The sequence below is a fragment of the Akebia trifoliata genome, chromosome 8, assembly GCF_017979445.1.
Source record: "Akebia trifoliata isolate Shusen 1 chromosome 8, ASM1797944v1, whole genome shotgun sequence".
Classification (NCBI taxonomy): Eukaryota; Viridiplantae; Streptophyta; class Magnoliopsida; order Ranunculales; family Lardizabalaceae; genus Akebia; species Akebia trifoliata.
In genome coordinates this window covers 28,225,362-28,253,196 of record NC_141382.1, presented here as the reverse complement: position 1 = coordinate 28,253,196, position 27,835 = coordinate 28,225,362, and the positions used below count along the sequence as shown (strand labels likewise).

General features: G+C 34.0%; 1 pseudogene across 1 annotated transcript in view; it reads left to right on the top strand.

Moving 5' to 3' along the window:
• LOC147396465 (calcium-transporting ATPase 4, endoplasmic reticulum-type-like) overlaps positions 1-27,187 on the top strand; it is a 41,010-nt pseudogene extending 13,823 nt beyond the window's left edge. Inside the window, exons 6-9 of the transcript XR_015180897.1 lie at positions 21,052-21,106; positions 26,271-26,332; positions 26,500-26,587; positions 26,683-27,187. The product of XR_015180897.1 is annotated as a calcium-transporting ATPase 4, endoplasmic reticulum-type-like (transcript). The remainder of the gene's footprint in view (positions 1-21,051; positions 21,107-26,270; positions 26,333-26,499; positions 26,588-26,682) is intronic.
• Positions 27,188-27,835: the final 648 nt, after the last annotated feature.

Here is a 27,835-nt window from a genome sequence, read left to right as displayed (position 1 = left end):
GTCAGTCATAACTAGTACCATCCCTCTATATAAATAATCAAGAGGCAGCTTCGAGTAGATTTTGCTTATAATAATGTTGAAGTGTTGATGCAAGTCAATTGTCAAAGGTAAGTGTCGAAAAACATGGTTTACATTTCTAAATATGCAGAAATATGCATGTGTATACTTTGCACTTTGCACATATAGATCTACATATGCCTTAAATGAGCATAAGTCATGCGTCTTTATTTCTCATGAGATATATTGCAATATTTGCCTCAATGTGGATCGTTAAGGCTAATAACTGAGCTGAAATAGTATGGTTATAGTAACCCATTTTGTAATTGAGCCGAATAAATATATTATCTAAAGGAAACACAAAGTTTTGCAAATACTTAATGTCTAATTTGGTAATCGTGTATTGTTCAGTGATTCATCTTCTGTTCAAAAACCCTTAATAAGTTAAGAGTTACTGATCTTGTTAAAAATATGCTTACAAAGTGGCATCGTCAAACATTTAATGAATACCTATTAATCTAAGTTTTGTGAGCTTCTCTACTGTAATAGTGAAGATATTTGAGATAGGTTGAAAAATTTGAGACAATTCCTGGTTTCAGATTGTTGCGAACTTGATTGGTAGTCTATGAGAGATTAATATAAAATAATCCAAATGCTCTCATCTTCAATCTCTTCTTCCAATCAAGAGAAGAGTACGTTTCTACTATTCGATTGTGAGGATGTAGCCCCAACTTGAAATGCAGGATTGGGTCTGAAGAGATTGTGAAAATGTGTTGTGAAACTAAAATGCTTAAAACCTTACGTCCTAACATTCACACACAATAAGCATTAACAACATACATAATTTTCAGATTTAGGAAATGTATGGAGTACAATGACTATAGACAACGATATCTTTCTTGTAACGTATACTAGTGTGGAAACCTAGAAAATTTTTCCTAAAAATATTGCCTTGAGAATTAACCTTCTATTATTTTGGTGGGTGAGTCAAAGACAAGAATTCCTTTAAAAGGATTTGTTTTTAGAAACTTGCATTTAAGGCCTTAAATGAACAAATCTTGTAAACATAGGTTGAAGTTATTCAAATTGTCCTTCAAGAAGTACAAATTGATTGTGTTCCATCCAACAAACATCTAACTTCCTGATTTTGGATCGATTCGTTTGGGTAGAATTTCAAAGAAATACTTGACAAAATGGTGAAGGTGAGTCCCTATAAAAGTCATGGTTCATGAACTGATGAGTGACATAGTTAAAGAAAATGGAAATTCAAAGAGATTTTTTGTTCATTTTTTTCATAGTTGTTATTCTTTATGTTTCTTAATTATTATTTAATTTGCAGGATGCCATCAATAGAATGATTGCTAATGACCTATCTTCACAACATAATGATCTAGATCATGAACCCATGGTTGTGGTATGTGCATTATTTTGATTAAGATATTTTGTAACTATGATATGATGTCGTGTAGTAGGTATTGATATTAGTAAGTATGATATAATTTCGTTAGCAGGAATTGATATTATATACTTTTTGTACAGGTTTACGGTCCTAATGGTCGAGGTCATATTCGAGGAATGGGTTTAGGTGTTTTCAAGACTGTCGTGAGTGATTCAATTCCTTACAAGCAAGCCTTAGCGTTTAAGATAACAATCTTTCATAATAAAGTCGATAAGTTGGTGAAAGAGATGGAAAAGGTGAATGGGACTTTACAACTATCTAATTTTTCAACTAAGACACCAATGCAGTTTTTCACCAATTTCGGCAATTCTTCACAGGTAGAACATTGGCATTTTAGCATTGGATCATAAGTCTTTGTGTTTTGACAGAAATATTATAGTTTTTAAATGAAAATTAGATAATAGAAAATGACTTCTTCAAAATCTACTCTTGAGGGTAAAATTATTCAAGTATAAATATTGTAGCTTTCTGGATTTATTTTTGTGTCATAGTTTTAAGTGTAGAGTATTCTGCTGGGCTATAAATTCATAAAAAATTTATCAACAGTTATTTAAAGTCCTCACCCAGTGAACTTTGATAAAAGAGTCGTGCTTGAGTGACCTCAAGCCGGAACCTAATATCACTTCTTGTTATGGAAGTGGATGTGAACCATAGATGCTATTTCAGTTATGTGGAGCTTCTCTCTATTTAAGCAAAGCTTATTTTTCAAGTTATTATTCATTTCCTTCTGGTTTTTTTTCATTTTTGTCCCTATTTTTAAACAATAATGTTTTTTCTAGTTAATTTCATTCCCTCTGTAGATCCTTTTTTATTGTTGGGGCTTCTGATTGGAAAATCTTAAATAGATGATGGAGCGAATTTTGTAGAGTGCTTTAACAATTTCTACCATGGATTTGTGGCTTATTCTTGTGGTTTCCTTTCCTCATAGATGTTTCTTCTGTGCTCTTTGAATCGAAATTTTTAACTATTTATTTGAATGTAATAAATGATATTACATAATGCACCAAGGGACAATAAATCTTAGCATTAATATAAAATTTTCTTTTACTCATTTTTACCTTGATCCTCAAAGATAAACTCCATTTACACGATTGCATGCATCTTTTTATAATTATATTGAATATATTTCAGATGTATATTGGGACATAGACACAAAACTCAATTGGTTTGACACATTGTAAAACAATTTTGAGGTTATGGGTTACAATCCAGTTTACCAAATGAAAAAAAAGAAGATAAATCTTAATTTTTCTATAATTTTAAGCGGATAATATTTAAAATTTGTTATCAATCTTGAAACTCTCGTATCTTCAAAATCTATTTTCTTTTGTTTTCAATTGATATATTTTAAATTAAAATAGTAACAGATTATTTGAAATAGTTTAGCCAACCCTAATCTATTAAAAAAAGAAAGTTTAATCCAAAATAACTCACATTAAATAAAATTTATCATCTTTATTAAATGTCATTTATTATATTTCTATAAATCTACTATTTATAGATTTATAACATATTTTTTAGGCGGATATCTCAAGGATAGAAAAGTTTCCTAATTTATATAATCAGACCTATATCTTCTCACTAATGATGAACGGCCTAGATTTTTCTTAGGGTTTTACAAAATATTATATAAAGAAGTACACATTTGCAACGCCTAGTAATTGTTGGAGAGCAAGTATAGAGATGAAAAATTGATTGGTCGACGATTTACTTAAAAATATGGAAAATCTCTTACTTTTCTATGATTTTCAGGTAAATCGTTGATCCAATCAGAAGTTGTCTCTACTGAAAGATCATCGGATCATTACAAAATGATGGGAGTAAGAAATTTAATATATTTATTTTATGCTTAGATGTTCTTCCATTTTTTTATTATTTATCATTCAGTAAGTTATGTTTTATTTTTATTATTGCTAAGGAATTGGTTACTATTTTTATTCAATAAGCTATGTCTTATGTTTAGCTATAAATTTCTAAATAATTCTAGTTATTTTGAAATCGATAAAAATATCATTTCTATGTTAATTTTAATACATAATCTATAGGGAAATATATATAGATAAGCATTAAGTTTGATGTATAATCCTACCTACTAATATTTATATAAAAAAAAAACACTTTTGGGATTATTATATTAGAGAAAATACCGTTATTACTTGTTTCACAAATGTCTTATATTAAATTATTTTTTGCATAATGACCACAAAGTCCTATTTTTGTAAATATTTATCAAAAACTTATTTCTAAATAAATATGGACTCCTTAGTACTCATTTTTTAACATACTAATCTTTAAAAAAAAAAATTTAAGCAAAAATATCATTATTACCCTTTCAATGATTTTTTAGGCTTAAAGAAATGTGTTTATTTGAAAATATTTTAGGTGCTCCCATGTTTTAAAATTAATGACATTCCCTTTGACTATGACTATCTCTTAGAAAATAATGACAAAAATATATAAATTAAAAAATTGATGACTACAAATATGATGATGGTGATTATGGAGTGCTAATCATCTTCCTAAAATTGATTTGATTTACGTATATTAAATTTATTATAAAATATAAATTATTTTAAATAATTAAAGCATAATTTAAGAACTTAACTTGAATGTTCATCAAAAGGATAAAATTGAAAAATTATCAAATCACATTAAATGACTTAAGTCAGTATAGTTGTAGATTAAAGAACTTTGTAAAATTGTTAAAATGGTATTTCTTAGATTTTTCTTAAATCATTCTTCTAACGATCCTTAATATATTAATATTTTAATAAGTATGATTTAAATGGTTTATATAATTTAGTAAATGACTATTCGGTATATATTCTTAATTAAAAGCCCTTCATAGTTATTGTTCAAATTTTTTTCCCCGTGATCAATATTTTTCTTGTTTACGATTTATTTCTTTGATGTCATGAAACTTGTTTAGATCGTGAACGAATATTACTTGAATATTTATTTGATGTCATAAATTAAATATTTTACTATCTAATACTATACAAATCATTCTTCTTGACATGTACTAGAATTGTTATGATGTTTTTAGTTAAAATATTCAATTTATAATCTTTTGTCTCTGAAAAACATTCCACCTTTTTCTAGCCATTTATATTTTACCTCTATTTTTTTCTAATTATTATTGAATTAATTAAGTCTTTACAGCATATATTTTTACTATACACTACGCCACAAGCAATTAAAAATGACTAAATAAAGTGGAAAAACGATGGATTAAAGCCGTTGTTTATATATGACGAGTTTTATCAGTTGTTTAGCCCTTAACGGCGTCTATAATTGACGATTATAAATAACTAATTTAATCCGTCATTAAATAACTAAGCAAGCCATTATTGCCGATTGGTGTGGCGTTAATAAAAAATTGGTGGCAGTATTATTTAGATCGAATAAAATTAAATGCTTAAAACTCGATTCGAGTGTTCTTCTCTAAAAAACCCTAGAATCTTAAATCTCATACTCAATTCTTTTTTCTTTCTCACGATTCTAGGATTTAGGATTTTCGATCTCCGATCATAATTTTCTCTTTTGCGATTTAGTGTTTTAGACTTACAATCTTCTCTCTTTCGATCCTAACCGAGAGTCTTCAGCAAGTTTTCATTCTTTTCCAAAGGGGTTACGAAACTAGGCGAGGTTTGGCACCATCTTCTCCAGCACAAACTTTCCAGATAGTTCTCTCTCTCTCTCTCTCTCTCTCGCGTTGTTGTATTTGTAATCCTAGGAAGAGGAAGAGATTATGTTCTTCCTCTTGTTAGATAAGTTGCATGAGACTACAAGTTGAAGATCTATTTCATCTTATTAGATCAATTTTTAATTGAAATTTTTTCAAGTCAGTTTAATCTAATAAGATCTTTTCCAAGTCGAGACGAATGACATTGAGAATAATTTATCTTTCAAGTCAAGACGATTGGCATCATCTTTCTCTTAAGATCTAATCTAATAAGATCTTCAAATCGAGACGAATAATTCCATCTCCCTCTTTCTTGATGAAAAATCAGGGGTTTGGACTTGAGGTTGAAAATAATGCCATGGAATCGAATTATCAAAAATCTGAATGCGAATTTAAATGTTGAATATAGGTATCTAATTGGATTCAAATACAGAGACCATGGTCATTTTCGGATTTGAATTCGTATACTTCATATTACTTCTAAAAAAAATGTTTTGATCTTCCTTCAAGTTTGCTTTGCATAGTAATAAGTTATTACTTCTGTTTATTTAAAGAAATAAATTTCATAAGTTACAAAGACTAATACGCAAGTTCTACCATGTTTGGTGAAATAATGCATATACTATAGTTTTTATTCATTATTTTTCTACATATCAGTTCATATTGCAATGAAACTTATCTTTCTTTTGTTGTTTTAAGTTCATAATGAATGTGTGCCTTGGTTACACTTTTTATTTTTATGGTTGTGATTGATGTTCTTCTTAGCCTCTAATTATAATGTGAAGAGGACTCAAACAACTACCCAACTGTTGGTTATCCGAGGGTGTATTGAACCCACAACCTCAAAGTTAATTTTAAAATTTTTCTATGTTTCTTGTTAACACTGTTGATTGGTTCTAAAAATAGATCAACAAGGTTAGTGCTTTTACGAATTTCAACTCAAAATAAAAGTTTGTTTAGATAAATTGCAAACCATTTCTTCTACTGCATAAAAAGTACTTCTAAAAAGGATGTGACAAAGAAAATGGATTTAAATTTTAATTTTGAACTATAAATGATTCAAGGTGTTTGATGTAGAAGATAATTAAAGAGTTACAAAAATAATATTAAATGCGAACAAAGGCATCGATATATCTAGATCTAAATTCAGTAACTTGGTTTTGGATTGAAACTTGGGACAATAAGCCCAATGGACAATGAGGTTTGGGTTGGGTTTAGATTTTTTTCTCCGATCTCCACCTTAAGTTAAACTTATGTTGGGATCTTATACATTATCTAAACATTGATATTAATATTTTGTGGGATGTATTGTATTTTACAATCCATGCAACAATAATGCTTCTTAGAAAATTCAATAAAAAGAGAAGTTTGATGGTAAAATTTCGTCACAACCTAACAACGTCATGAAACTTTATATTTTTTTTCACGTCAATTGCTGACATAGTTACAGTTAGCCTTGATAACTTGTCTTTTTATTATCTACTTTTTTTATATTAAGTTACTAGATAGCTTTATGGTGTATGAAAATGGTTTCTTTGATAATGTAGGACCGTGAAAACTATTAAGTAGTGAATAAAGGTCTTATAAAAGTTAGGACTTCCCCTAGCCTAAGGTTTCTCGTCAATGGCAATCAGATTTCTTAATGGAGGGCTTATTTTTAGAATTGTTAAATGAAAATCAGTTTTAGAGACACATTAATTATCTTGAGTTGTTAATGGGTTGAGTTTTGAATCTGTCTGATATGTCAAGATATATTATAACATGAAAGTAATAAGTTTAATATTATATTATTGTTGTCAAACACTAAATCTCTTTCGTTTTAGCAAGGTGGGTAAAAAAATTCAGGATTTTGATATTTCAAAAAACACAACAAACAAGTCGTTGTTGAATACTTAGAAGATGTCTTTGAAGCCTATATCCCTAAGTAAGACATAGATGACTGTGCGAAGATTGTCTGGTTAATACTTGAAAGGAATCAATTCATTTTTTGATTTCATAAAGGTTAATACACATAAATTAGGGGATGATGATTGGTATTGTTGCCCTTGTGTGAAGTGTCGTAATTTGATCGGGGGTGAAGAAAACGATAAGCGATATTCGTACCCATTTAATATGTGATGGTATCAATACATCTTACATTAGATGGATCCATCTTGGAGAAACTCATCTTAGAAGTTGTGTAAACATTGGGAACGATACACCTGTTAGTGATCATATTGAAAATGTAGTCCCAAAAATGGTTAACATGGTAAATGATGTGTTTTGACGTGTTTGTGACAAGGATGATTACTCAAACTTATATAGGATCTAGTAAATCTACATATATGGATGAAACTAATGATGTAGATAATGTTCAAGTTGAGAATGACTTTTTAGAGAATATTCAGTACGAGAAGTTGATGGAAGATACGATACAACCCGTATATCTATCGTGTCGAATTGATGAAATATAATTATTGGTGATGATTGAGTTGTTGAGTATGAAGGCTAGACATCAATGTTCTAATAGAAGTTTTATAGAATTGTTATAACTAATCAAAAGAATTTTACCAAGGGAGAACAGTTTGCTTGATAGAATCTTCACTGTTAAGAAGATGATCAAGTCTTTGCGTATAAAGCACGAGATTATTTATGCATGTCGTAACGATTGCATATTATACTGGAGAGAAAATGAAAATAAATACAATTGTCCTACGTATGGTGAAAGTAGATGGAAACCAATGAACTCATTGAAATCAAGAAATTCACGTTTATCTTGAAAAAAGTTGAGATATTTTCTTTTAACACAAGGGTTGCAAAAAATGTATAGTATACTATGGTTTGTAGAAAACATGACATGACATACAAATATTAACGTAGTATCGAACATATTAACCATGAATCACCCAAAAGATTCTTCTTGTTGAAAACTAATAAATCGTAAATGGAGTAACTTTGGTGATGAGGCACGTAATATTCGATTGGGGCATACAACTGATGGATTCAATCCTTTTAAAAATAGTAACAACTCTTATAGTTGTTGTCCTGTTATGATTGTTCCATACACTCTTCTTCCATCATTATGCATGCGAAAGGAGTTTACTATCTTAACATAATTGATTCTGGGAAAGAAAGGTCCAGGATATGATATTGATGTTTACTTGCAACCATTGATCATAGAATTGAAGGAATTATGCTCCATAGGAACTGTATCGTATGAATCTTACACTAAGAGTAGGTTCACTATGAAAATTATTTTGTTGTGGGTCATACACGATTTTCTAGCATATGGTTATTGAAAGCGCCCTCGATCCGCGGGGTGCGCGGATCCGCTTTTGACCTTTGAGGTTTGGGAGTCGCCACCTAGTTATTACGGTCTAGGAACCGATCAATGACTCTAAACGGATAAAAAAACTAATCTAGAATAAAAAAAAGCTGAATTCGGGGATCACGTTACGGGGTTGGAAGGTGTTAGGCACCAACCCCGCTCGGCCAAAGCCGGTCTCTACTAACTTCCCAAATAAATTACATTGCTAAAAACCTAGATAAAAATAAAAAAAAATTTATACCTTTCCGATAGCAAAGACTTTGTTCCCTCAGATCCGACAAAAATTGCTCCTTGTACCGTACTCCTCACTTCGTTCTGTCTCCGGATTTGATTCCTAATCTCCGAGGCAAGGTATCTCTTCTTTCTTGGATCTGAATTCTTCAAGTTTGTTGTGGATTTTGGGATGTTTTTGGAAGGCTTTTAGGTGTTTCTTAGGCTAAAATCAAATGAGGGATGTTAGGTAAGGAGTTGGGGCTCCAAAACTAGGGTTTATGAGAGGCTAAGGGGCTTTTAGACCTACTTCTCTTAGGGTTTTTGATTTGATCCAAAAATAGGGTGTGAGCACCTCTATTTATAGATTTTTTTAGGAGTTGATTTTGATAGAGTTAGTTTTTAATTAGAGTTCTTTTAATTAGAGTTATGTTTTAGTTAGAATTGTTTTAGGTAGAATTGTGTTTTAATTAGAATTATTTTAGGTAGAATTATTTTTTAGTTAGAACTCTATTAGATAGAGTTATTATTTAATTAGAATTCTATTATGATTTTGGTCTTATTTGATTGACTTTTAATATTTTGACTTTAGTCTTAATTGATTGACTTTTAATATCTTGACTTTAGTCTTGCTTAATTGACTTTAATTTGGACTTTAGTCTTGCTTGATTGACTTTAATACCTTGACTTTAGTCTTGCTTGATTTACTTTTAATTTTTGGAGACCCCTCCTCCATTATTTCTTTAATTCTTTGGACCCCCAAATGGAGGGGTCCTTAAAGAAATATCCCACGAACCCTCAACAATTTTACTTGAAAGCCCGATTGATCGATTTTTTAGTTCCAATTTTTAAATTAATTTCATTAATATTTCACTTTAATTATTTAATATTTTATTTATTAATTTTGAAATTTTTAATTTTGAAAATTGTGAAATTACCGTTTTGCCCCCGGAGAGGACTTTTCACGTTTTAAGTCAATTTTTAATGTTCTAGGATTTTTAGAACCGATTTTTTGTAAGGAATTCAACGGAAATATTGGTTTGTGTTATTTATGAATTTTTTGTGTGAAATGGTCGTGAACTTTATGAGGGGCATTTTTGTAATTTTGTCAAATTTTATTAAAATTGGTGAAATGATTTATTTGGTTTCGATTTGTTGTTTTATGTGTTTGAGAGAGTTTTCCTAAGCGTAATGTAGGCTCTAGGGTTGTTTTCATGTTAGGGGTATTTTGGTAATTTGATCAGTTTTTTTATCGTGAAGCTTCTTTTTATTTGCAAGATGAGAATTTCTATGTTTCTAGGATTGTATTTCTTAGCGTAGCGTGATTTCTAAGGTTTTATCAGTTCGAGATACCTCATCCGGATTTCTGAAACACATCTGGTAACAAAATAAAGTAATGGAATACACATCCATCATTGGGAATCATTGCTATCGGGTTGACGAGTTGATTAATCAGGCGGATGCAAAAATGGGGTGTCTACAGATGCCCCTCTTTGGCAGAGGGTTGAAGCAAATAGATAGCAAATCTATTTTGGTAGATGTGCGATATCTAAATGCCAAAGCTAGTGACAGTTCATTTTGCAGCCTGATTCAGCAATTCGTCAGGGTTTGGATCCTTGAAGGTAAAGCTCTCCCCGAATTAAAAGGTTGCCAAGTCCTTGAGCGTGAACTCTCACTGACAGTGTCAGATCCTTGAATTTTAGAGAATTCTCCCTGACTAAAAGAACAAATGTGCAAGTGTGTGCATTGTGTGAAATTGAGTAAAATCTGAGTAAAACAAAACTCGAAAAAATTTGAATGATATTTGAGACAAATCTGAGCAAAAATTGGGAGAAAGTTAAATGTCCTACTCTACCTACTCTAGGTGAAAGAGTAATGAATTTATATTTTTTTTAGAGTCTTATTCTACCTACTCAGAGTGAAAGAGTAATGCACTAAATTTTTTTTTTGGGAACTTCTACTCTACCTACCCGGAGTGAAAGAGTAATGAACTATTTTTGTTTTTTTTTTTTTTTTGAAGTTCTACTCTACCTGCCCAGGGTGAAAAAGTAATGAACTAAATTTTTTGGGAAGTTCTACTCTACCTACTCGGAGTGAAAGAGTAATGAACTAATTTTTTAGGAGTCTTACTCTACCTGCCCAGGGTGAAAGAGTAATGAACTAATTTTTTTTTTGGAAGTTCTACTCTACCTACTCGGAGTGAAAGAGTAATGAACTAATTTTTTTTGGAAGTTCTACTCTACCTACCCGGAGTGAAAGAGTAATGAACTATTTTTTTTTTGGAAGTTCTACTCTACTTACTCGGAGTGAAAGAGTAATGAACTAAGCTTTTTAGAAGTCCTACTCTACCTGCCCAGGGTGAAAGAGTAATGAACTAATTTTTTTGGGAAGTTCTACTCTACCTACTCGGAGTGAAAGAGTAATGAACTAATTTTTTAGGAGTCCTACTCTACCTGCCCAGGGTGAAAGAGTAATGAACTAATTTTTTTTTGGGAAGTTCTACTCTACCTACTCGGAGTGAAAGAGTAATGAATTAATTTTTTTGGGAGTTCTACTCTACCTACCTACCCGGATTGAAAGAGTAATAACTAATTTTTTTTGGAAGTTCTACTCTACCTACCCGAAGTGAAAGAGTAATGAACTAATTTTTTTGGGAAGTTCTACTCTACCTACTCGGAGTGAAAGAGTAATGAACTAATTTTTTAGGAGTCCTACTCTACCTGCCCAGGGTGAAAGAGTAATGAACTAATTATTTTGGGAAGTTCTACTCTACCTACTCGGAGTGAAAGAGTAATGAACTAATTGTTTTGGGAGTCCTCCTCTACCTGCCCAGGGTGAAAGAGTAATGAACTAATTATTTTGAGAAGTTCTACTCTACCTACTCGAAGTGAAAGAGTAATGAACTAATTTTTTTTTGGAAGTTCTACTCTACCTACCCGGAGTGAAAGAGTAATGAACTAATTTTTTCTTTTTTAAGAAGTTCTATTCTACCTGCCCAGGGTGCAAGAATAATGAACTAAGCTTTGAGGAAACAAAGGGGGGGATTAACCTCGCATTTGATTTTTTTTTTTAATAAAAAGTTGGATTTTATGAAGGTCCGGTAAACATTTTAACTCTCTTTGAATCTGAGGAGTTTTCAAAATTGCTATCAAGAGGGTAACCTTTAATTCAAAGTTAACCTTATCCTTTGGGGTTAAAATTGACCAGGCATCAGAACAAAAATGCCCCTAGTTTGACAATGAACATTGCACTGGGGATAATTGAACATAATTTGAAAATAAATGCTCCTAGTGTAAGGGGGGAAACTGTACTCTTTAGAAAAATAAAGTGCCCTTTTTATGAAAGTTTGAAATCCTTGATTACCGGAAGCGCAATAAAGGTTTAACTTTTAATTTTGACTTTTTATATTGAAGATTTTGAGTCAGGCTCAAAGAAATTGAAACAAAATATTTCTTTCTGAAATTCATCATAGAATTTGTTCTTTCTCCCCATCGGTTCGCTTAGGGACATGAAACTCTTCAGATCAATCATAGACGAGATACTAGTATCCAGTGAGTCTATATTTGGTTCAAACTGGATATTGAAACTTGATCATTCGGACTTCTGATATTTCGGCACGGGCTACCTCTTCAGCTTCTCAACTCAACGGAGATTTTCTTTTATTTTTTGATAGCTCTAAGTTTTGCCTAGATTGCCTATTCAGGTTTTCAATCTAGCGAGCATGCTCTAGCTTTTGCCTAGATCACCTTTTTAGGTTTTCGATCTAGCGAGCTTACAATTTTTTCTTTTTTTCTTGCTTTGATTGTTGCCAAGGTCATCTTTTCAGATTTTTAACCTCGCGAGCTTGCCTTAATTTTTGCCTAGGTTGCCCTTTTGGGTTTTCAACCTAGTAGGCTCTTTTTTTTTTCCTGTCTGAACTTCTGGGGTTGCTGTTGATCATGCTTTGCTATCTTCCTTGACTTTTCGCACGGTACTTAGGAGGACTTTCATGGGTAAGCTTATGACTGGATATAAAAAGAAAGGAATCTTAAGGCTCAAAAACCCAAATGCCCTTTGTGTGGCATTTCCTTTTAAATTATTTTCTTTTTCCTTGAATTTTCTTTCCCACTTTGACAATTTTTTTCTTTTGAATTTTTTTCCTTCTAGATTTTTTCTTTGTCGGGGAATCTTTTTTTATTTTTTTTATTTTGATGTGGTCGGGCCTGAAGTAATTTCTCAGGTTACCTACGTACCCCAGAATTTTGGGATCAGACCAAAACGTAGTTCGAATTTTTCCTCCCCTAGGTCAGGTAATCGGGCTGAGAAAGAAAAAGGCATCATTTTTTTTTGAAAAGGCTGCAAAGGGCTGAGAAAGGAGATAATGAACTGGGTAGCAGGAAAATTGATTCAGCCAAAAATGGCCTCCTTAAATGTAGTACCGTTTGATCCGGTCAAGGTTGGTTGACTCTGGTAATTTGATTCCATCATGATCTTGAAGTCTAACAGTTTTTCCAGATAATATTTCCTTAATGATTGAATCTCTCCAATTGAGTTCAAACTTTCTATGATCGAGGAAGAGTACTCAAAATTTTTTTTTGGGTAGTCTGATGCTTAGATCCTTGACTTATAAGTGATGAACTTTGACTTTCTTGTCAAACATGCGAGTGACTCCTCTCCATTGACAGACCCAATCTGTTTCTAACAATTGACTTTCATCAAGACCTTGAGATACAGGATTTTCCCTTTTAATCGGTAAGATTGCTTCCATATCATAGTAGAGTGACTCTAGTAGAAGATTGTATTGAAGTGTAATATGTCCATAATGCGAATGGTAACTTCTCTGGTCAATCCCGGTGTGATGTGTGATTCACACATTTTCACGATGATTGTCTTGAGATTTTTACTGGCTGCTTCAACTATTCCATCGATTTTAAAATTCTAGCACTGATACATTTTATAATCCCTCCTCTGGCTATGTCAGTCTATTCTTGTTGGTGTTCTCACAGGATGGGTCCAAATGTAACCGACATATCCTCATAGGACCATATAAGCAAGTCTTTGAATTTTCTGAATAAATTCATCATCTCTTTGTGCTCCTCTGGGGATAAGTTAGTTCCAATCTGAATTTCTTGGAAATAATTTTTGTTCCAAAGTCAATGACCTTTGCTTCCTCGAGTAAGACATTTATCTTCTCATTCAAGAGGGGGTTCCTTATTAGAGGAATTTCTTCTTGAAGCCAGTTATTAGTTAATTTGTTAATGCGCTCGAGGTATTCAAAAATTTTCTTTATTCAATTAAATTTAGATAGGGCGACTGACACCATTGCAGACTCGACAAACTAACTTAACTAGAACAAAATAAGAAATAAAAAGACAGACTTGATTACTGAATTGATAGAAAGAACTAGACTCAAGACTCATAAACAACTAAAGACAATTACCCACAACGGACTTGATTACAGACTGAGAACTCAAGAAACTATTTCCAAGCGGTTGGATTGAGTCTTCTTCTTCAGATTCTTTATATTCTTCAGACTTACTTCTTCTCTCTTGGCCAAGACTGCGTTTGGTGGTGAAAACCTCATTAGGAACCGTCACTCTAGTAAGAGGGGGCTAGGAGGTTTATGATTGACTGATCGGATGAGAAGGATTGGGTCAAATAAGAGTTGAGTATTGGATACCATGTTCAAAGTCTGAGGAGGTTGGTAACTGGGTAGAGGGTTGGTAGTAACATTCGGCTGCTCAGGAGCAGGGACAGTAACTTTTTTGGCGTCGATGAGGTCTTGAACTGTATGACGAAGAGCGACACAACGATCAGTAAGATGACCGGAATTTTGATGAAACTCACAAAATAGGTTGGGATTGTGAGAAGTGGGGAGTGGATTTGGTAAAGGTCGAGGTTGGAGAGGTGCAATGAGCCCTTTACTTAATAGTTTTTGAAGGACAATGCTCAAAGGCATACCAAGATTGGTGAATTTCCTACGCAGTCGAGGTTGATTAGGGTTAACTTGGTTACTAGGCAAGATAGTAGATTGGACGGGTGTAGTAGACGTATTGGCTACATAGGCGTGATCAGTACTAGACTTAGAATTGGTAAAAGGCTTTTTGAACTTGTTGTCAGAAGGATTGGAAAGGATTCCGGAAGCGAAAGCATCTTCCAATTGACTACCAGCTTGCAATAGAGACTCGAATGTAGGAAGGTATTGGGAAACTAGATGTCGGGCATACCCTTGCGAGAGATTTTTTAAGATAATAGCCACTTGTTCTTTCTCTGAAGGTCTATCCCACATTTGTGCAGCCTTGGCCCTCCAACGACAAATGAAATCAGCGAATGTCTCCCCATTTTTTTGTTTAGTTGCCTCCAAATCCCTTCTTGAAGTCTCAATCTCGGTACTGTATTTATACTGATGCCAGAAAGCTTTTGACATGTTCTCCCATGTACCTACTATAGTTGGGTCTTGAGACATCAACCATCGCAAAGCTGACCCGGATAGAGTTCTCTGAAATAACAATGTTATCTGTTCATCACTGAGTCCCATAGTGCGCATGTTAGTAACATACACCTTAAGATGCATTTTTGCACAACCTACCCCACTGAACTTGTCCATTTCGGGCATTACAAACTTCTCTAGCAAATGAATTCTAGGGATGTGGTTTAGGGCTTCAATGTCTGCTGCGATTTCATCGATACCCTTTATATTCTTCAGAGCTGACTCCAGTTGAGACATTCTGTTAGCTAACACTGGATTCTCATTAACATACTCTTCATCTCCGTCGAGTTCGAAGACTTCACATGGACGTTTCTCTTCTACTTTCTTTCCTTTTGGGTCATCTAGAGGATTTTCCGTCGATTCCGAGGTCTGTTCTAACATTTCCACTTTGCCTTTTATATTGCTGATATCATTGGCAAAGGCTGCCAAGATCTTACGGATCTCTGTGAGCTCAGATTCTGAAGCCATCTCTGCTTGTTGACTTGGTACTGTGGTTCTTTCTAACCGACTGGACTTACGACTCCAACTAGGAGGTGGACGCTTGAGTTTGGGCGCAATGATAATCCTGAAAATCCCATCAAAGGAGGATTACTAGTTATGGTCCTAGAGTAGACTTTTAATAAATAGAGGTTTCTCTTGATAGCATGGGTTAAGTTAACCCCTAGATTCAAAATCTCTAACCAATGAAATATTTCGATCAAGAAATATTACATGAATATGATTTACTGATCTTGTTAAGTATGAAATATTCAGTCCATTGAATTAAACTGGTTGATGCAAGGTGATTGGGACCATATTCCCATTTGAGTTTGGGTCGGTTCGACCCAATGGATTTGAATATTTCACTTGCATCACTTCATCCAATATTTTTAAGCCAATTAGTTCAACCAGTCCATATGTTGATCCATAAGATCCATTTACCAGTGGGGCTAATTGGTTTAACTTGATATTGACCAGTATGTCTCCTTAATTAAGTTTATTGGGTTGGACCGATATTGCGGGTTTGATTGAAGTAGTGTGGACCGGTCTACCCACTTACCTTTTGGTTGGATTAAATAAAGCAACCCGGGAACACCCACGATAAGTTCGAGTCATGACCTACTGGGAAGGTTTCTAGACTTTAAGCTTACTACGTGCAATGCATTTTTATCTGGCCACCCTTGCCCAAGCACACCTATATACCTTTTATCGTATAGGTGATAATCTAAAACCTCAACTCACTTCTCTGAAGCCAAAAACAGCCAGTTTGATCTCCAGTTGAGAGGTGGCACACAATGCTGAGCAAAGGCCCACTTAAATACCTCTCGTCTAAAATAGACGTAGTCTATCCCCCTCGTATAGTAGGGTACAGCGGGGCAAGATCTTGCTTAGGCACCGGTTTTGACCAAGAAGTACAATTGATATACTTAGATTATCTTTTATACCTACAGGTACGAGTCAAGAGTTGTAGCTTTCATAAATGGTTTGGCATCCCACGAGGGGACCGACCACGTACTAGTACTACGTTGGCAATCGGGACATGTGACTGTGTGGCTCACAATAGGTCAAAGGCTCAGGTCGCCCAAGCCTGGGTGCATCAATATATCTCTCAGAATCACCTGATCAGACGATATTAATTCCCCCAGTTTGATATACCCTAAGGTACGTGACTGGAGTTGTGATTTTCATGAATGACGTCGCATCTCCAAAGAGATCGGGCCACGCACTAGTGCCACGTTGGCTATATAGGACGTGTAAGTGTGTAAAACAGTAAACGTGCATGTGGTGTGTGCAAAACAAGGTGGGGTGTGCCCGGGGCCTTTTTCAAACACATGGGCCCATGGGCCAGATTATGTCATCATATATGGATATCAAATGAATATTGATCAAGAAAATAATACAAAATCCATCACATCGAAATTAAGATGAAAGCGAACACATCACAAATATATCTGTAGAGATCATGGCACATTATATGGGCATATAACACAAATAATAATTAATCTGATCCAACATTAAAAAGGCCCACAAATTTGTTGTCTATGGTCTAATCAAGGGTTACTTTTGGGTGATCCAAAATAAATTGAGATTCCAATAGATGTTACATTGATGATAGAATGACAATGGTTGAGATGAGCTCACTCTCAGGAACATTAATTGTGCTAACATTAGATAAATTCGGATTTTCTGTGAATTAGGAAAATATAATCCTAACTTGCATCGATGATATCTAAGGCTCCCGATAACGAAATCGAATGAAATCAAATTCTAAATTAATCTACTCGATGAGGTCTACATTTTATTAATAGGTGCCCAGACTTAGTTCTCACTAGAATGTTCTGTAAAAACGTTTTAACATTGCTGTCCCAACTTTCATTCAGAAACAATTTCAGATTTACAGATTGAACTTGCATCGATGATATTTAAGGCTTTCAATAACAAAATTGAGTGAAATCAGGTTCTAAATTAATCTACTCGATGAGATCTACGTTTTATTAAGAGGTTCCCAGACTTAATTCTCATTAAAATATTCTGTGAAAACGTTTTAACATTGCTATCCCAACCTTCATTCAGCAACAATTCCAGATTTACAGATTGAATTTGCATCGATGATATCTAAGGCTTCCGATAATGAAATTGAGTGAACTCAGGTTCTAAATTAATCTACTCGGTGAGATCTACGTTTTATTAAGAGGTTCTCAGACTTAATTCTCACTAGAATATTCTGTAAAAAAGTTTTAACATTGCTATCCCAACTTTCATTCAACAACAATTCCAGATTTACAGATTGAACTTGCATCGATGATATCTAAGGTTTCCGATAATGAAATTGAGTGAACTCAGGTTCTAAATTAATTTACTCGATGAGATCTACGTTTTATTAAAGGTTCCCAGACTTAATTCTTACTAGAATGTTTTGTAAAAACATTTTAACATTACTATCCCAACCTTCATCATTCCATCATTTTCATATGTCAATTTGAATCTTTCATTATTTAGGGGTCATCAAAAAGTGATCTTTAATTGGAAAAAAAAATACAATACCCAAATTCATCTACAATCAAGTCACAAAAATAAATAAACAGAAAAAATAAATAAAATAAATCGAACTAAATAATAAAAAAAATTAGGTCATCTTGGCAATGCTCCCATACTTGGGGTTTTTCAAGTTTGATCCTCAATAGTCCCCAGCGGAGTCGCCACTGAAAGCGCCCTCGATCCACGGGGTGCGCGGATCCACTTTTGACCCTTGAGGTTTGGGAGTCGCCACCTAGTTATTACGGTCTAGGAACCGATCAATGACTCTAAATGGATAAAAAAAACTAATCTAGAATAATAAAAAACTGAATTCGGGGATCACGTTACGGGGTTGGAAGGTGTTAGGCACCAACCCCGCCCGGCCAAAGCCGGTCTCTACTAACTTCTCAAATAAATTACATTGCTAAAAACCTAGATAAAAATAAAAAAAAATTTATACCTTTCCGATAGCAAGGACTTTGTTCCCTCAGATCCGACAAAAATTGCTCCTTGTACCGTACTCCTGGCTTCGTTCTGTCTCCGGATTTGATTCCTGATCTCCGAGGCAAGGTATCTTTACTTTCTTAGATTTGAATTCTTCAAGTTTGTTATGGATTTTGAGATATTTTTGGAAGGCTTTTAGGTGTTTCTTAGGCTAAAATAAAAGGAGGGATGTTAGGTAAGGAGTTGGGGCTCCAAAACTAGGGTTTATGGGAGGCTAGGGGGCTTTTAGACCTACTTCTCTTAGGATTTTTGATTTGATCCGAAAATAGGGTGTGAGCACCTCTATTTATAGATTTTTTTAGGAGTTGATTTTGATAGAGTTAGTGTTTAATTAGAGTTCTTTTAATTAGAGTTATGTTTTAGTTAGAATTGTTTTAGGTAGAATTGTGTTTTAATTAGAATTGTTTTAGGTAGAATTATTTTTTAGTTAGAACTCTATTAGATAGAGTTATTATTTAATTAGAATTCTATTATGACTTGTGGTCTTATTTGATTGACTTTTAATATTTTGACTTTAGTCTTAATTGATTGACTTTTAATATCTTGACTTTAATCTTGCTTAATTGACTTTAATTTGGACTTTAGTCTTGCTTGATTGACTTTAATACCTTGACTTTAGTCTTGTTTGATTTACTTTTAATTTTTGGAGACCCCTCCTCCATTATTTCTTTAATTCTTTGAACCCCCAAATGGAGGGGTCCTTAAAGAAATATCCCACGAACCCTCAACAATTTTACTTGAAAGTCCGATTGATCGATTTTTTAGTTCCAATTTTTAAATTAATTTCATTAATTTTTCACTTTAATTATTTAATATTTTATATATTAATTTCAAAATTTTTAATTACGAAAATTATGAAATTACCGTTTTGCCCCCGAAGAGGACTTTTCACGTTTTAAGTCAGTTTTTAATGTTCTAGGATGTTTTAGAACCGACTTTTCGTAAGGAATTCAATGGAAATATTGGTTTATGTTATTTATGAACTTTTTTGTGTGAAATGGTCGTGAACTTTATGAGGGGCATTTTCGTAATTTTGTCAAATTTTATTAAAATTGGTGAAATGATTTATTTAGTTTCGATTTGTTGTTTTATGTGTTTGAGAGAGTTTTACTAAGCGTAATGTAGGCTCTAGGGTTGTTTTGATGTTAGGGGTATTTTAGTAATTTGATCAGTTTTTTATCGTGAAGCTTCTTTTTGTTTGCAAGATGAGAATTTCTATGTTTCTGGGATTGTATTTTCTTAGCGTAGCGTGGTTTCTAAGATTTTAACAGTTCGAGATACCTCATCCGGATTTCTGAAATACATCTGGTAACAAAATAAAGTAATGGAATACACATCCATCATTGGGAATCATTGCGATCGGGTTGACGAGTTGATTAATCAGGCGGATGCAAAAATGGGGTGTCTACAGTTATTTTTTAGGTTTTAGGACCGCAGGAAAGTATGGTTGCCTTGTATGTAGTGAAAAAACAAAATCAATATAGCTAAAACATGGAAAAAAGTTTGCTTACATGGGACATAGAAGATTTTTATCAGATTTGAGACATCTATTCAGGAGCCAAAAATCACAATTTAATTAGCATGAAGAACATGAGAAACATCTTCTACGCTTGACTGATTTTGAAGTATTAAACAAAATGAAAACCATTCAGACTAACTTCAGTAAGGTAAAAGACAATAAAAAGAAAAGGTCTGCGAATCAAAATGAATCTAGTACATGGTCAAAGAGATCGATCCTTTTTGAATTGCCGTAGTGGAAGGTGCGTTAGGATTATCTTTCTAAACATTAATGTAATGTGTTATATATGAATTCACTCATGCTGACATATGTTTTGTCAATCTATAGGATCTACCTAATTACCACAATTTGGATGTAATGCATGTGAAAAAAAATATGGTAGAAAATCTCTTAGCAACAATTATGAATACAAAGAATAAGACGAAGGATGGTCTTCAAGCTCGTCAAGACCTAAAGGCTATGAAAATAAGGAAAAAAGTTGTGGTCTGTAGAGATGAATGGCAAGTTGACTTATCTAGAAGCTCATTTCTTGTTGTTTCAATCGAGAAAATAACTAATTTGTACAACTTTGTATCATTTGAAAGTTCCTATTGGATATAGTGCAAATAGAAAACATAATGTGAGTTTAGAGGACAAGAATTCAAGAACCTAAAGTCATATGATTATCACATCCTTATGCAATAATTGTTACCAGTGTTATTGATGCATGCATTCAAGGTTCATAAGCCATTGCGGGTTGTTATTTAACAACTATCAATATTTTTCAATGTCTTACATTTGAAGATTATTAATCATGTGGAACTTTCGAAGATGAAATAACAAATTGTGGAAACACTATGTGTGTTTGAAAAGTACTTTTCTCATTTTTTTATTTCCATGACACACCTTGTTGTACACTTGGCAGAGGAGGCGCAAGTTTGTGGACCCGTTAGATATCGATGGATGTAACCTTTTGAACGGTAAATAAAATTTTAAATTAATGAGTTTATTTTTATAAATAAATTTTACGTCAAAAGTTGATATATTATTCATGTATTAGGAAGATGAAAATATATAAGTGATATGTGGTGCATTAGACAAATCCAGAAGGATGTATTATAGAATGTTACCTTATGGATGAATTAATGGTGTATGCCATGTGTGGCGCCCCGCCGAACGCTAACACAAATCCCCATGTCAGATCTCGAGATATTATGTAGCACCTCGAAATTTCGGCATTGTTTCCTCTGTTTATGTTAGCATTCCAAGGCGTTCAATCTGCACCTGATAAACGACATACAATCCTACATTTACATACATAATGTAATAACGAGCGGAAGCCTATATACATCTAATATCGTACGATAAATCAGAGTGCGGAAGAAGAAAATTTATATATAGGATTATACAGAGATTTTCTCACTCTAACAAAAGTCCTAACGCTCAGAACAACATCTATAATACTACCTAGACAAACTAACACCATTAGAGGGGTGTAGCCCCAATGCTCACCAAGTGACAAAGTCTGGCTATCTATTTGACCCACCAGATGATTCTCACTCGTGCTCTATACTTGTCTTGCCAAGCTTTAGATCTGAAACTAAAAAAATAGAGAAGGAAAGGGTGAGTAACAAGGGTTACCCAGTAAGGAAGCAACAATTTCTGCCAATAACCTCTCCTAACATGAACGAATAAACACTGAATCATTTTAAAATAAATAAAATTTTACAGAAGAAAACTACGATTAACTGGTACATATAGCCAGGGATGAACAACTAAACATTTTAAAACTCACATTACATCGATCAGCAGTACTCACTATAACATTATCTTTTTATACAAATCTAATTGATCAAAGGGAAATAATAAATATGGATTTCATTTTATATATCAAATAACAACAGATACATAAATACAATGGTGGAGTATTGGAATTAGAGAGTTGGGATTCACGACTGGATCGCTCCCAGTCGGGACATGATGTTACAATTCCTTTCTGGCTTTTAGTTCCTGATTTTGTGGCCGGTCGCTGCCCTTACCACGTTTGGTTGACCATTTATCCGGCTCAGGCTGGCCGTTTGACGTGACCGTAAGCAATGGGTCTCTTTTCGATGTGTCAGAACGTTCGACTACTATAGATTGTTAGTGATCACTGACCAATCATCTTCGTCTATGCCTATCAGGCGTGCATATGATTCCCAAATATACAAACCATTCGTATACGACCACCTTTACATTACAAGTTCACTGGTAAAGATAGAGAGGAATATCCCGGATTCCAGTTGTGACTCCACTCTCATACGCGTCCCATACCACGTATGAGTTTGGTGGTCCCTACCGTACATCCCAGGATAGTACATCACTCCGGATGATATGACGCACTATCCTTTCAGGCATTCACAAACTCTTTAACAGCTCACAAAATAGCTACATATATATATTATTTTCATTTGAAAATAAAAGAAAAATTAACAATACAAGGTTGAGAATAGATATCCAGTTTCCTACTATGCAAGTGTGGCCACCCGGCCTAAAATAAATAACATAACGGAAACGTAAACAGCGCCTCGCGCTAACAGAAAGGAAATAAACATGCAACCAATAATATTATCCCTGGATATCTGTTCACCAACCTGCACACAACACAACAACGTAAAATGCAGACATCACCCCTCGGGTGTGACTCTGACATTTTACCGTTTCATACCCTTTTTCCCTTTTTTCCGATTTTTACAGTTTTCAATCTCTTCAATAAAATATCCATTTTCTGATATTCAGCAACTCAAAATGAGTTCATTGAATATTAAATCACATTTTCCAACTATAGAATTTATTTCTATCAATAATATTGAAAAAGAATACAATTTTTATATCAAAACGGGGTCCGAACAGTGCACAAGACCCAATTTATGGAAATAACCCGTTATAATACTCTACCCACGTATAATTTGTTAAAAATACAATTAAACATATCAAACATGCAATTTCTGGCTTGAATTTTGAAATAAACAAAGAATTCTATATTTCGGAAATACATCCAAATTTTTCGATAAAATCCTAAATGCAATTTTCACAATCTATGATTACTAATAGAAATTGAGAGTTCCTTACAATCACTAGGCGACGGAATTGAAGCACGTGTGCGGAAATCGAGGCGATTGGCGCGGTAATCGAGATGGACCGAACTTCGAAGCGGCTGATTTTCGAAACTGGCTTGGTGGTTTCAAAGATCTCGATGTGCTCGTCTCTTCTTCCTTCTACGGCGAAAGACGGTTTGACCCCGAAATCGATGAAAACCGAGGTCGAAGTTACGAAAATCTCCGTATAAAAATACGGATGATTTTTGACGATATCGGGTGAAATAGAAAGTGAAATGAAGATAGGTTGGGTGGGTTTTGTAGAGAATGAGGCTGCGGACGTTTCTCCCTTCTGTGTCGGAAAGCGATTTGACCCCGAAACGGACGAAATCCGAGGTCAAAGTTTCGAAATTTCCGTATCCAAATACGGCTGATTTTTGACGATATCGGGTGAAATAGAAAGTGAAATGAAGATAGGTTGGGTGGGTTTTGTAGAGAACGAAACTGCGGACCTTTTTCTCTTCTGCGGCGATCGTCGAAAGTGGACCGTTTGCGAGAGATCTGAAGTGGAAAAATCGGAGGAAAAACAAATTTCCTTTTTTTTTTTTTTTTTTTTTTCGCACTGTTTGGACGAGTGGGGAAGATGAGATTAAAAAAAAAAATTAATATTATTTATATAATATTTGGGACGAATTCGTTATTTCGCCTATTGGTTTGATCGACGATAACTTAGTCATTCGGTCTCCAAAACTGACAAACGAATACTCTATTTCGCCTAATTTTTCATTCCGGATCTAATGGTATAGTCAATTTCTACAAATTATTTCTACATCAAAAATTTACATTTTTGGCCTGACGTGACCTATAAACTTGATGTCGTTTTCGTTTTTGGCGATAATTCGACTTCCTGATCTCCAAAAATGACAAATAAATAGTCTATGTTGAATAATTTTTCGTTATGAACCCAATGGTATGATCGAATTTTACAAATTATTGCTCTAATAAAAAGTCACTGTTTTAGCCTGGTCCGACTCGGTAATCGAGGATTTTGCAACTTTTATATTCGGACTCGCATTTGAGCGTGCTTACAGGCTAAACTATGTTTTTCGATCATTTTGAATCTAATGGTGAGGTCAGATTCTATTAAAAATGATCAAAACAAGGTCCCACAGTTTTACCCTAAGTCCCACTTTCAAGATTTTCTTAAAATTCCACTATTTATTTTCCTCGAGATACGAATTAAAATTTTGGGGTGTTACACCATGAATTACATTGTAACGCCTCATGACGATATTGCCCCCAGTTATACGTCACGTGGGCCTGGGATTTTGTTCCTGGGCTTTTACCCAAAAGCGGTTGTCATGGTATATCCAGCAGCCCCCACTTAAGAAGCTAACTGATCCATTCTACCTAAGCGATGTGGGACTAAATCTCTCACCCAGAGACTGTGTTCCCAGGCTTGGGTCACACCCCTTTTGGCTACACACGTCGTCGTGTGAGTCGGGCGTTCCCCCGACCACGTAGGGGTCAGGAGCATAGTCTCGGGGTGAGAAGTTTAGTCTCACATCGCCCAGGTAGAATGAATCAGTTAGCCTCTTAAGTGGGGGCTGCTGGATATACCATGACGGGCGTTTTTTGGTGAAAGCCCAGGAACAAAACCCCAGGCCCACGTGGCGTCTAACTGGGGAAAATATAGTCATGGGGCATTACAATGGTATCAAAGCCTGACCCCCGCGTGGTAGGGGAAACGCCTTACTCACACGAGGACGTGTGTAGCCAAAGGGGGTGTGACCAAGCTTAGGAGTACAGTCTCAGGGTGAGAGGTTTAGTCCCATATCGCCCAGGTAGAATGGATCAGCTAGCCTTTTAAGTGGGGCTGTTGGATATACCATGACGAGCACTTTTGGATGCACGCCCAGGAACAAAACCCCAGGCCCACGTGGTGTCTAACTGGGGACAATATCGTCATGGGGCGTTACATACATATTCAATAGGAAAAGAGGAAGTCATATGAAAGCGAGGGATACCAGTGTTATTGATGTTGATGGCGAATGTGTCTATCCTATTGATAAAAAAAGGAAAGATTTTTCTTCTTGAAAATGTATAGTACCAGCAAGCGCTCAAATGGGTACTGCGTCAATCAATTGAAAATGTTAGGTGGAAAAGTAAGAAAAATTTTGATTTTACTATATAATTGTTTTGTTGTGATGGTATATAGTTCATAGTGCATTAATGTTGCATTTATAAGCAGAAATTACACTACCTACTTTCAAAGCCACGTATCTTGTTGTCAAACTCAAAGAGGTAATTCAAGAATAGAAAAGCCAATGGATTACATACCTTGGCTTAGACAACAATTACAAAATGAGGAGAACTCTACCTTGAAAAGGCTTATTGATGGTCCAAAATTTGAAGTTATTTCATATAGTGCAGACAAGGTAAATGGTTATGTACTTTGTACAGCGGATTCGGAAATAAACAAAACAACACAAAACAATGGGGTCTCTATGAAGGTTGTGACTAATTTCAGGTCAACTACCAAGGATAAGAACATTGTTAATAAAGAAGTTACTTACTATGGAATTGCCAAAGAAATCTTAGAGTTGGATTATCATGACTTAAGAATACCGGTATTTTATTGTGGCTGGGTTTGTATAGAAGATACAAAAGGATATATAATTGATCTAGAAACGAACTTGATTTTTATTAATTTAGGAGGTTACAGAGAACTACAAGAAAAGTTGATAAGCCATTTATTCTTGCTTCTCAAGCAACTCAAGTATTTTATTACAAAAATTGTAGTAGGCCTACAAAAGATTGGCATGTTGTCTTGGAAATTCCAAAGAGATTGGATCGAAATGTTGATTCTTATGAAGATCCCTTAGTACTTGAGGCAAGAATGAATGGAAATTCATTAACATCAGCACTATAAAAAGATATCATAAAATATGATAACATGGATGAAGATGAATGAAAATATTTGTATGCATGCATTTAATTTAATTATTTTTATTGTCATTGCCTTTATTTAAATTACTTGACTTGAAAATACTATTTGTGATTCCAGCACTATGTCAGCATCAGCATCAACATCAACATCAGCATCGACATCTACATCTACGGTTGAGAGTATGTATAAATGGTGAATAGATTGTATTCATATCTTATGATATTTGTTATCAAGTTTTTGTTAATTCTTTTCATTTTTGATAGGTAATATTATCTAAGTTCAATTCAATCTAAATGGGCAACCTATCGGCCTTAACTCATCTCAATTATGCACTACCATTGGGCAGGTAGCAAAGACACATGTGCTTACCTATATATGATCGGTGGACTAATGTGCCTACTTGGCTCAAGGACAAAATTTGGGAGTTTATCAGTGTGAGTGCATGTGAATTAAATGAATTATTTTTACTTGTAAATTGTAACTATGACTTATTATAAATATAACACATCTTGTTTAATTTTCTTTGTAGAGCACCTATGAAATTCAAAAGTGGCATAAGGATTGGATAATTAAAAAAGTAAACGTGTTTTAGAAAGAATGGAAAAGCAACCTCCATTGGAACATATATGATAAATGCCCAACGGATGCGGAAAAAAAAAAACATATACCCCATTATGTGAGAAAAGAAGATTGGGAGAGGTTTGTCGATTTTAACTCGACACTTGAGGGCCAAGCTCTGAGGACAACTAGAAAGCGTGTCAGACAAGAAAATAAAAACACTCGTACTTCTAGTAGAAAGGGACAAGTCTGGCTTGCCGATGAATTGGTAAGTCCAATATCATGTTAGGAATGAAATATGTATATCATGTTCATATACATATTTGACTGTTTTATTTATAGAGTAAAGAAAATCCTCAGAAAGAGATTACCAGTACAGATATATACATTGCTAGCCATGCCAAGAGCCAACAAATGGTGAGAACGATTTATTTATTTATTTTCATGATTTCTAAACAATAGATATTTAAGCTTCATATATGTCCATTCTTATTTGATTACAACCTAGATAAAATAAGTGACCTTGATTTCTTGGTTGTGGTTCATCAAAAAGAGATTTTCACTGTTAGAAATAGGACTTTACAACTATCTAACTTTTCAACTAGGACACCAATGCAGTTTTTCACCAATTTCGGTAATTCTTCACAGATAGAACATTGGCATTTTAGCATTGGATCATGAGTCTTTGTGTTTTGACAGAAATATTATAGGTTTTAAATGAAAATTAGATAATAGAAAATGACTTCTTCAAAATCTACTCTTGAGGGTAAAATTATTCAAGTATAAATATTGTAGCTTTCTGGATTTATTTTTGTGTCATAGTCTTAAGTGTAAAGTATTCTGTTGGGCTATAAATTTATAAAAAATTTATCAACAGCTATTTAAAGTCCTCACCCAGTGAACTTTGATAAAAGAGTCGTCTTGAGTGACCTCAAGCCGGAACCTAATATCACTTGTTGTTGTGAAAGTGGATGTGAACCATAGATGCTATTTTAGTTATGTGGAGCTTCTCTCTATTTAAGCAAAGCTTATTTTGTCAAGTTATTGATCATTTCCTTCTTCTTTTTTTTTCATTTTTGTCCCTATTTTTAAACAATAATGTTTTTTCTAGTTAATTTCATTCC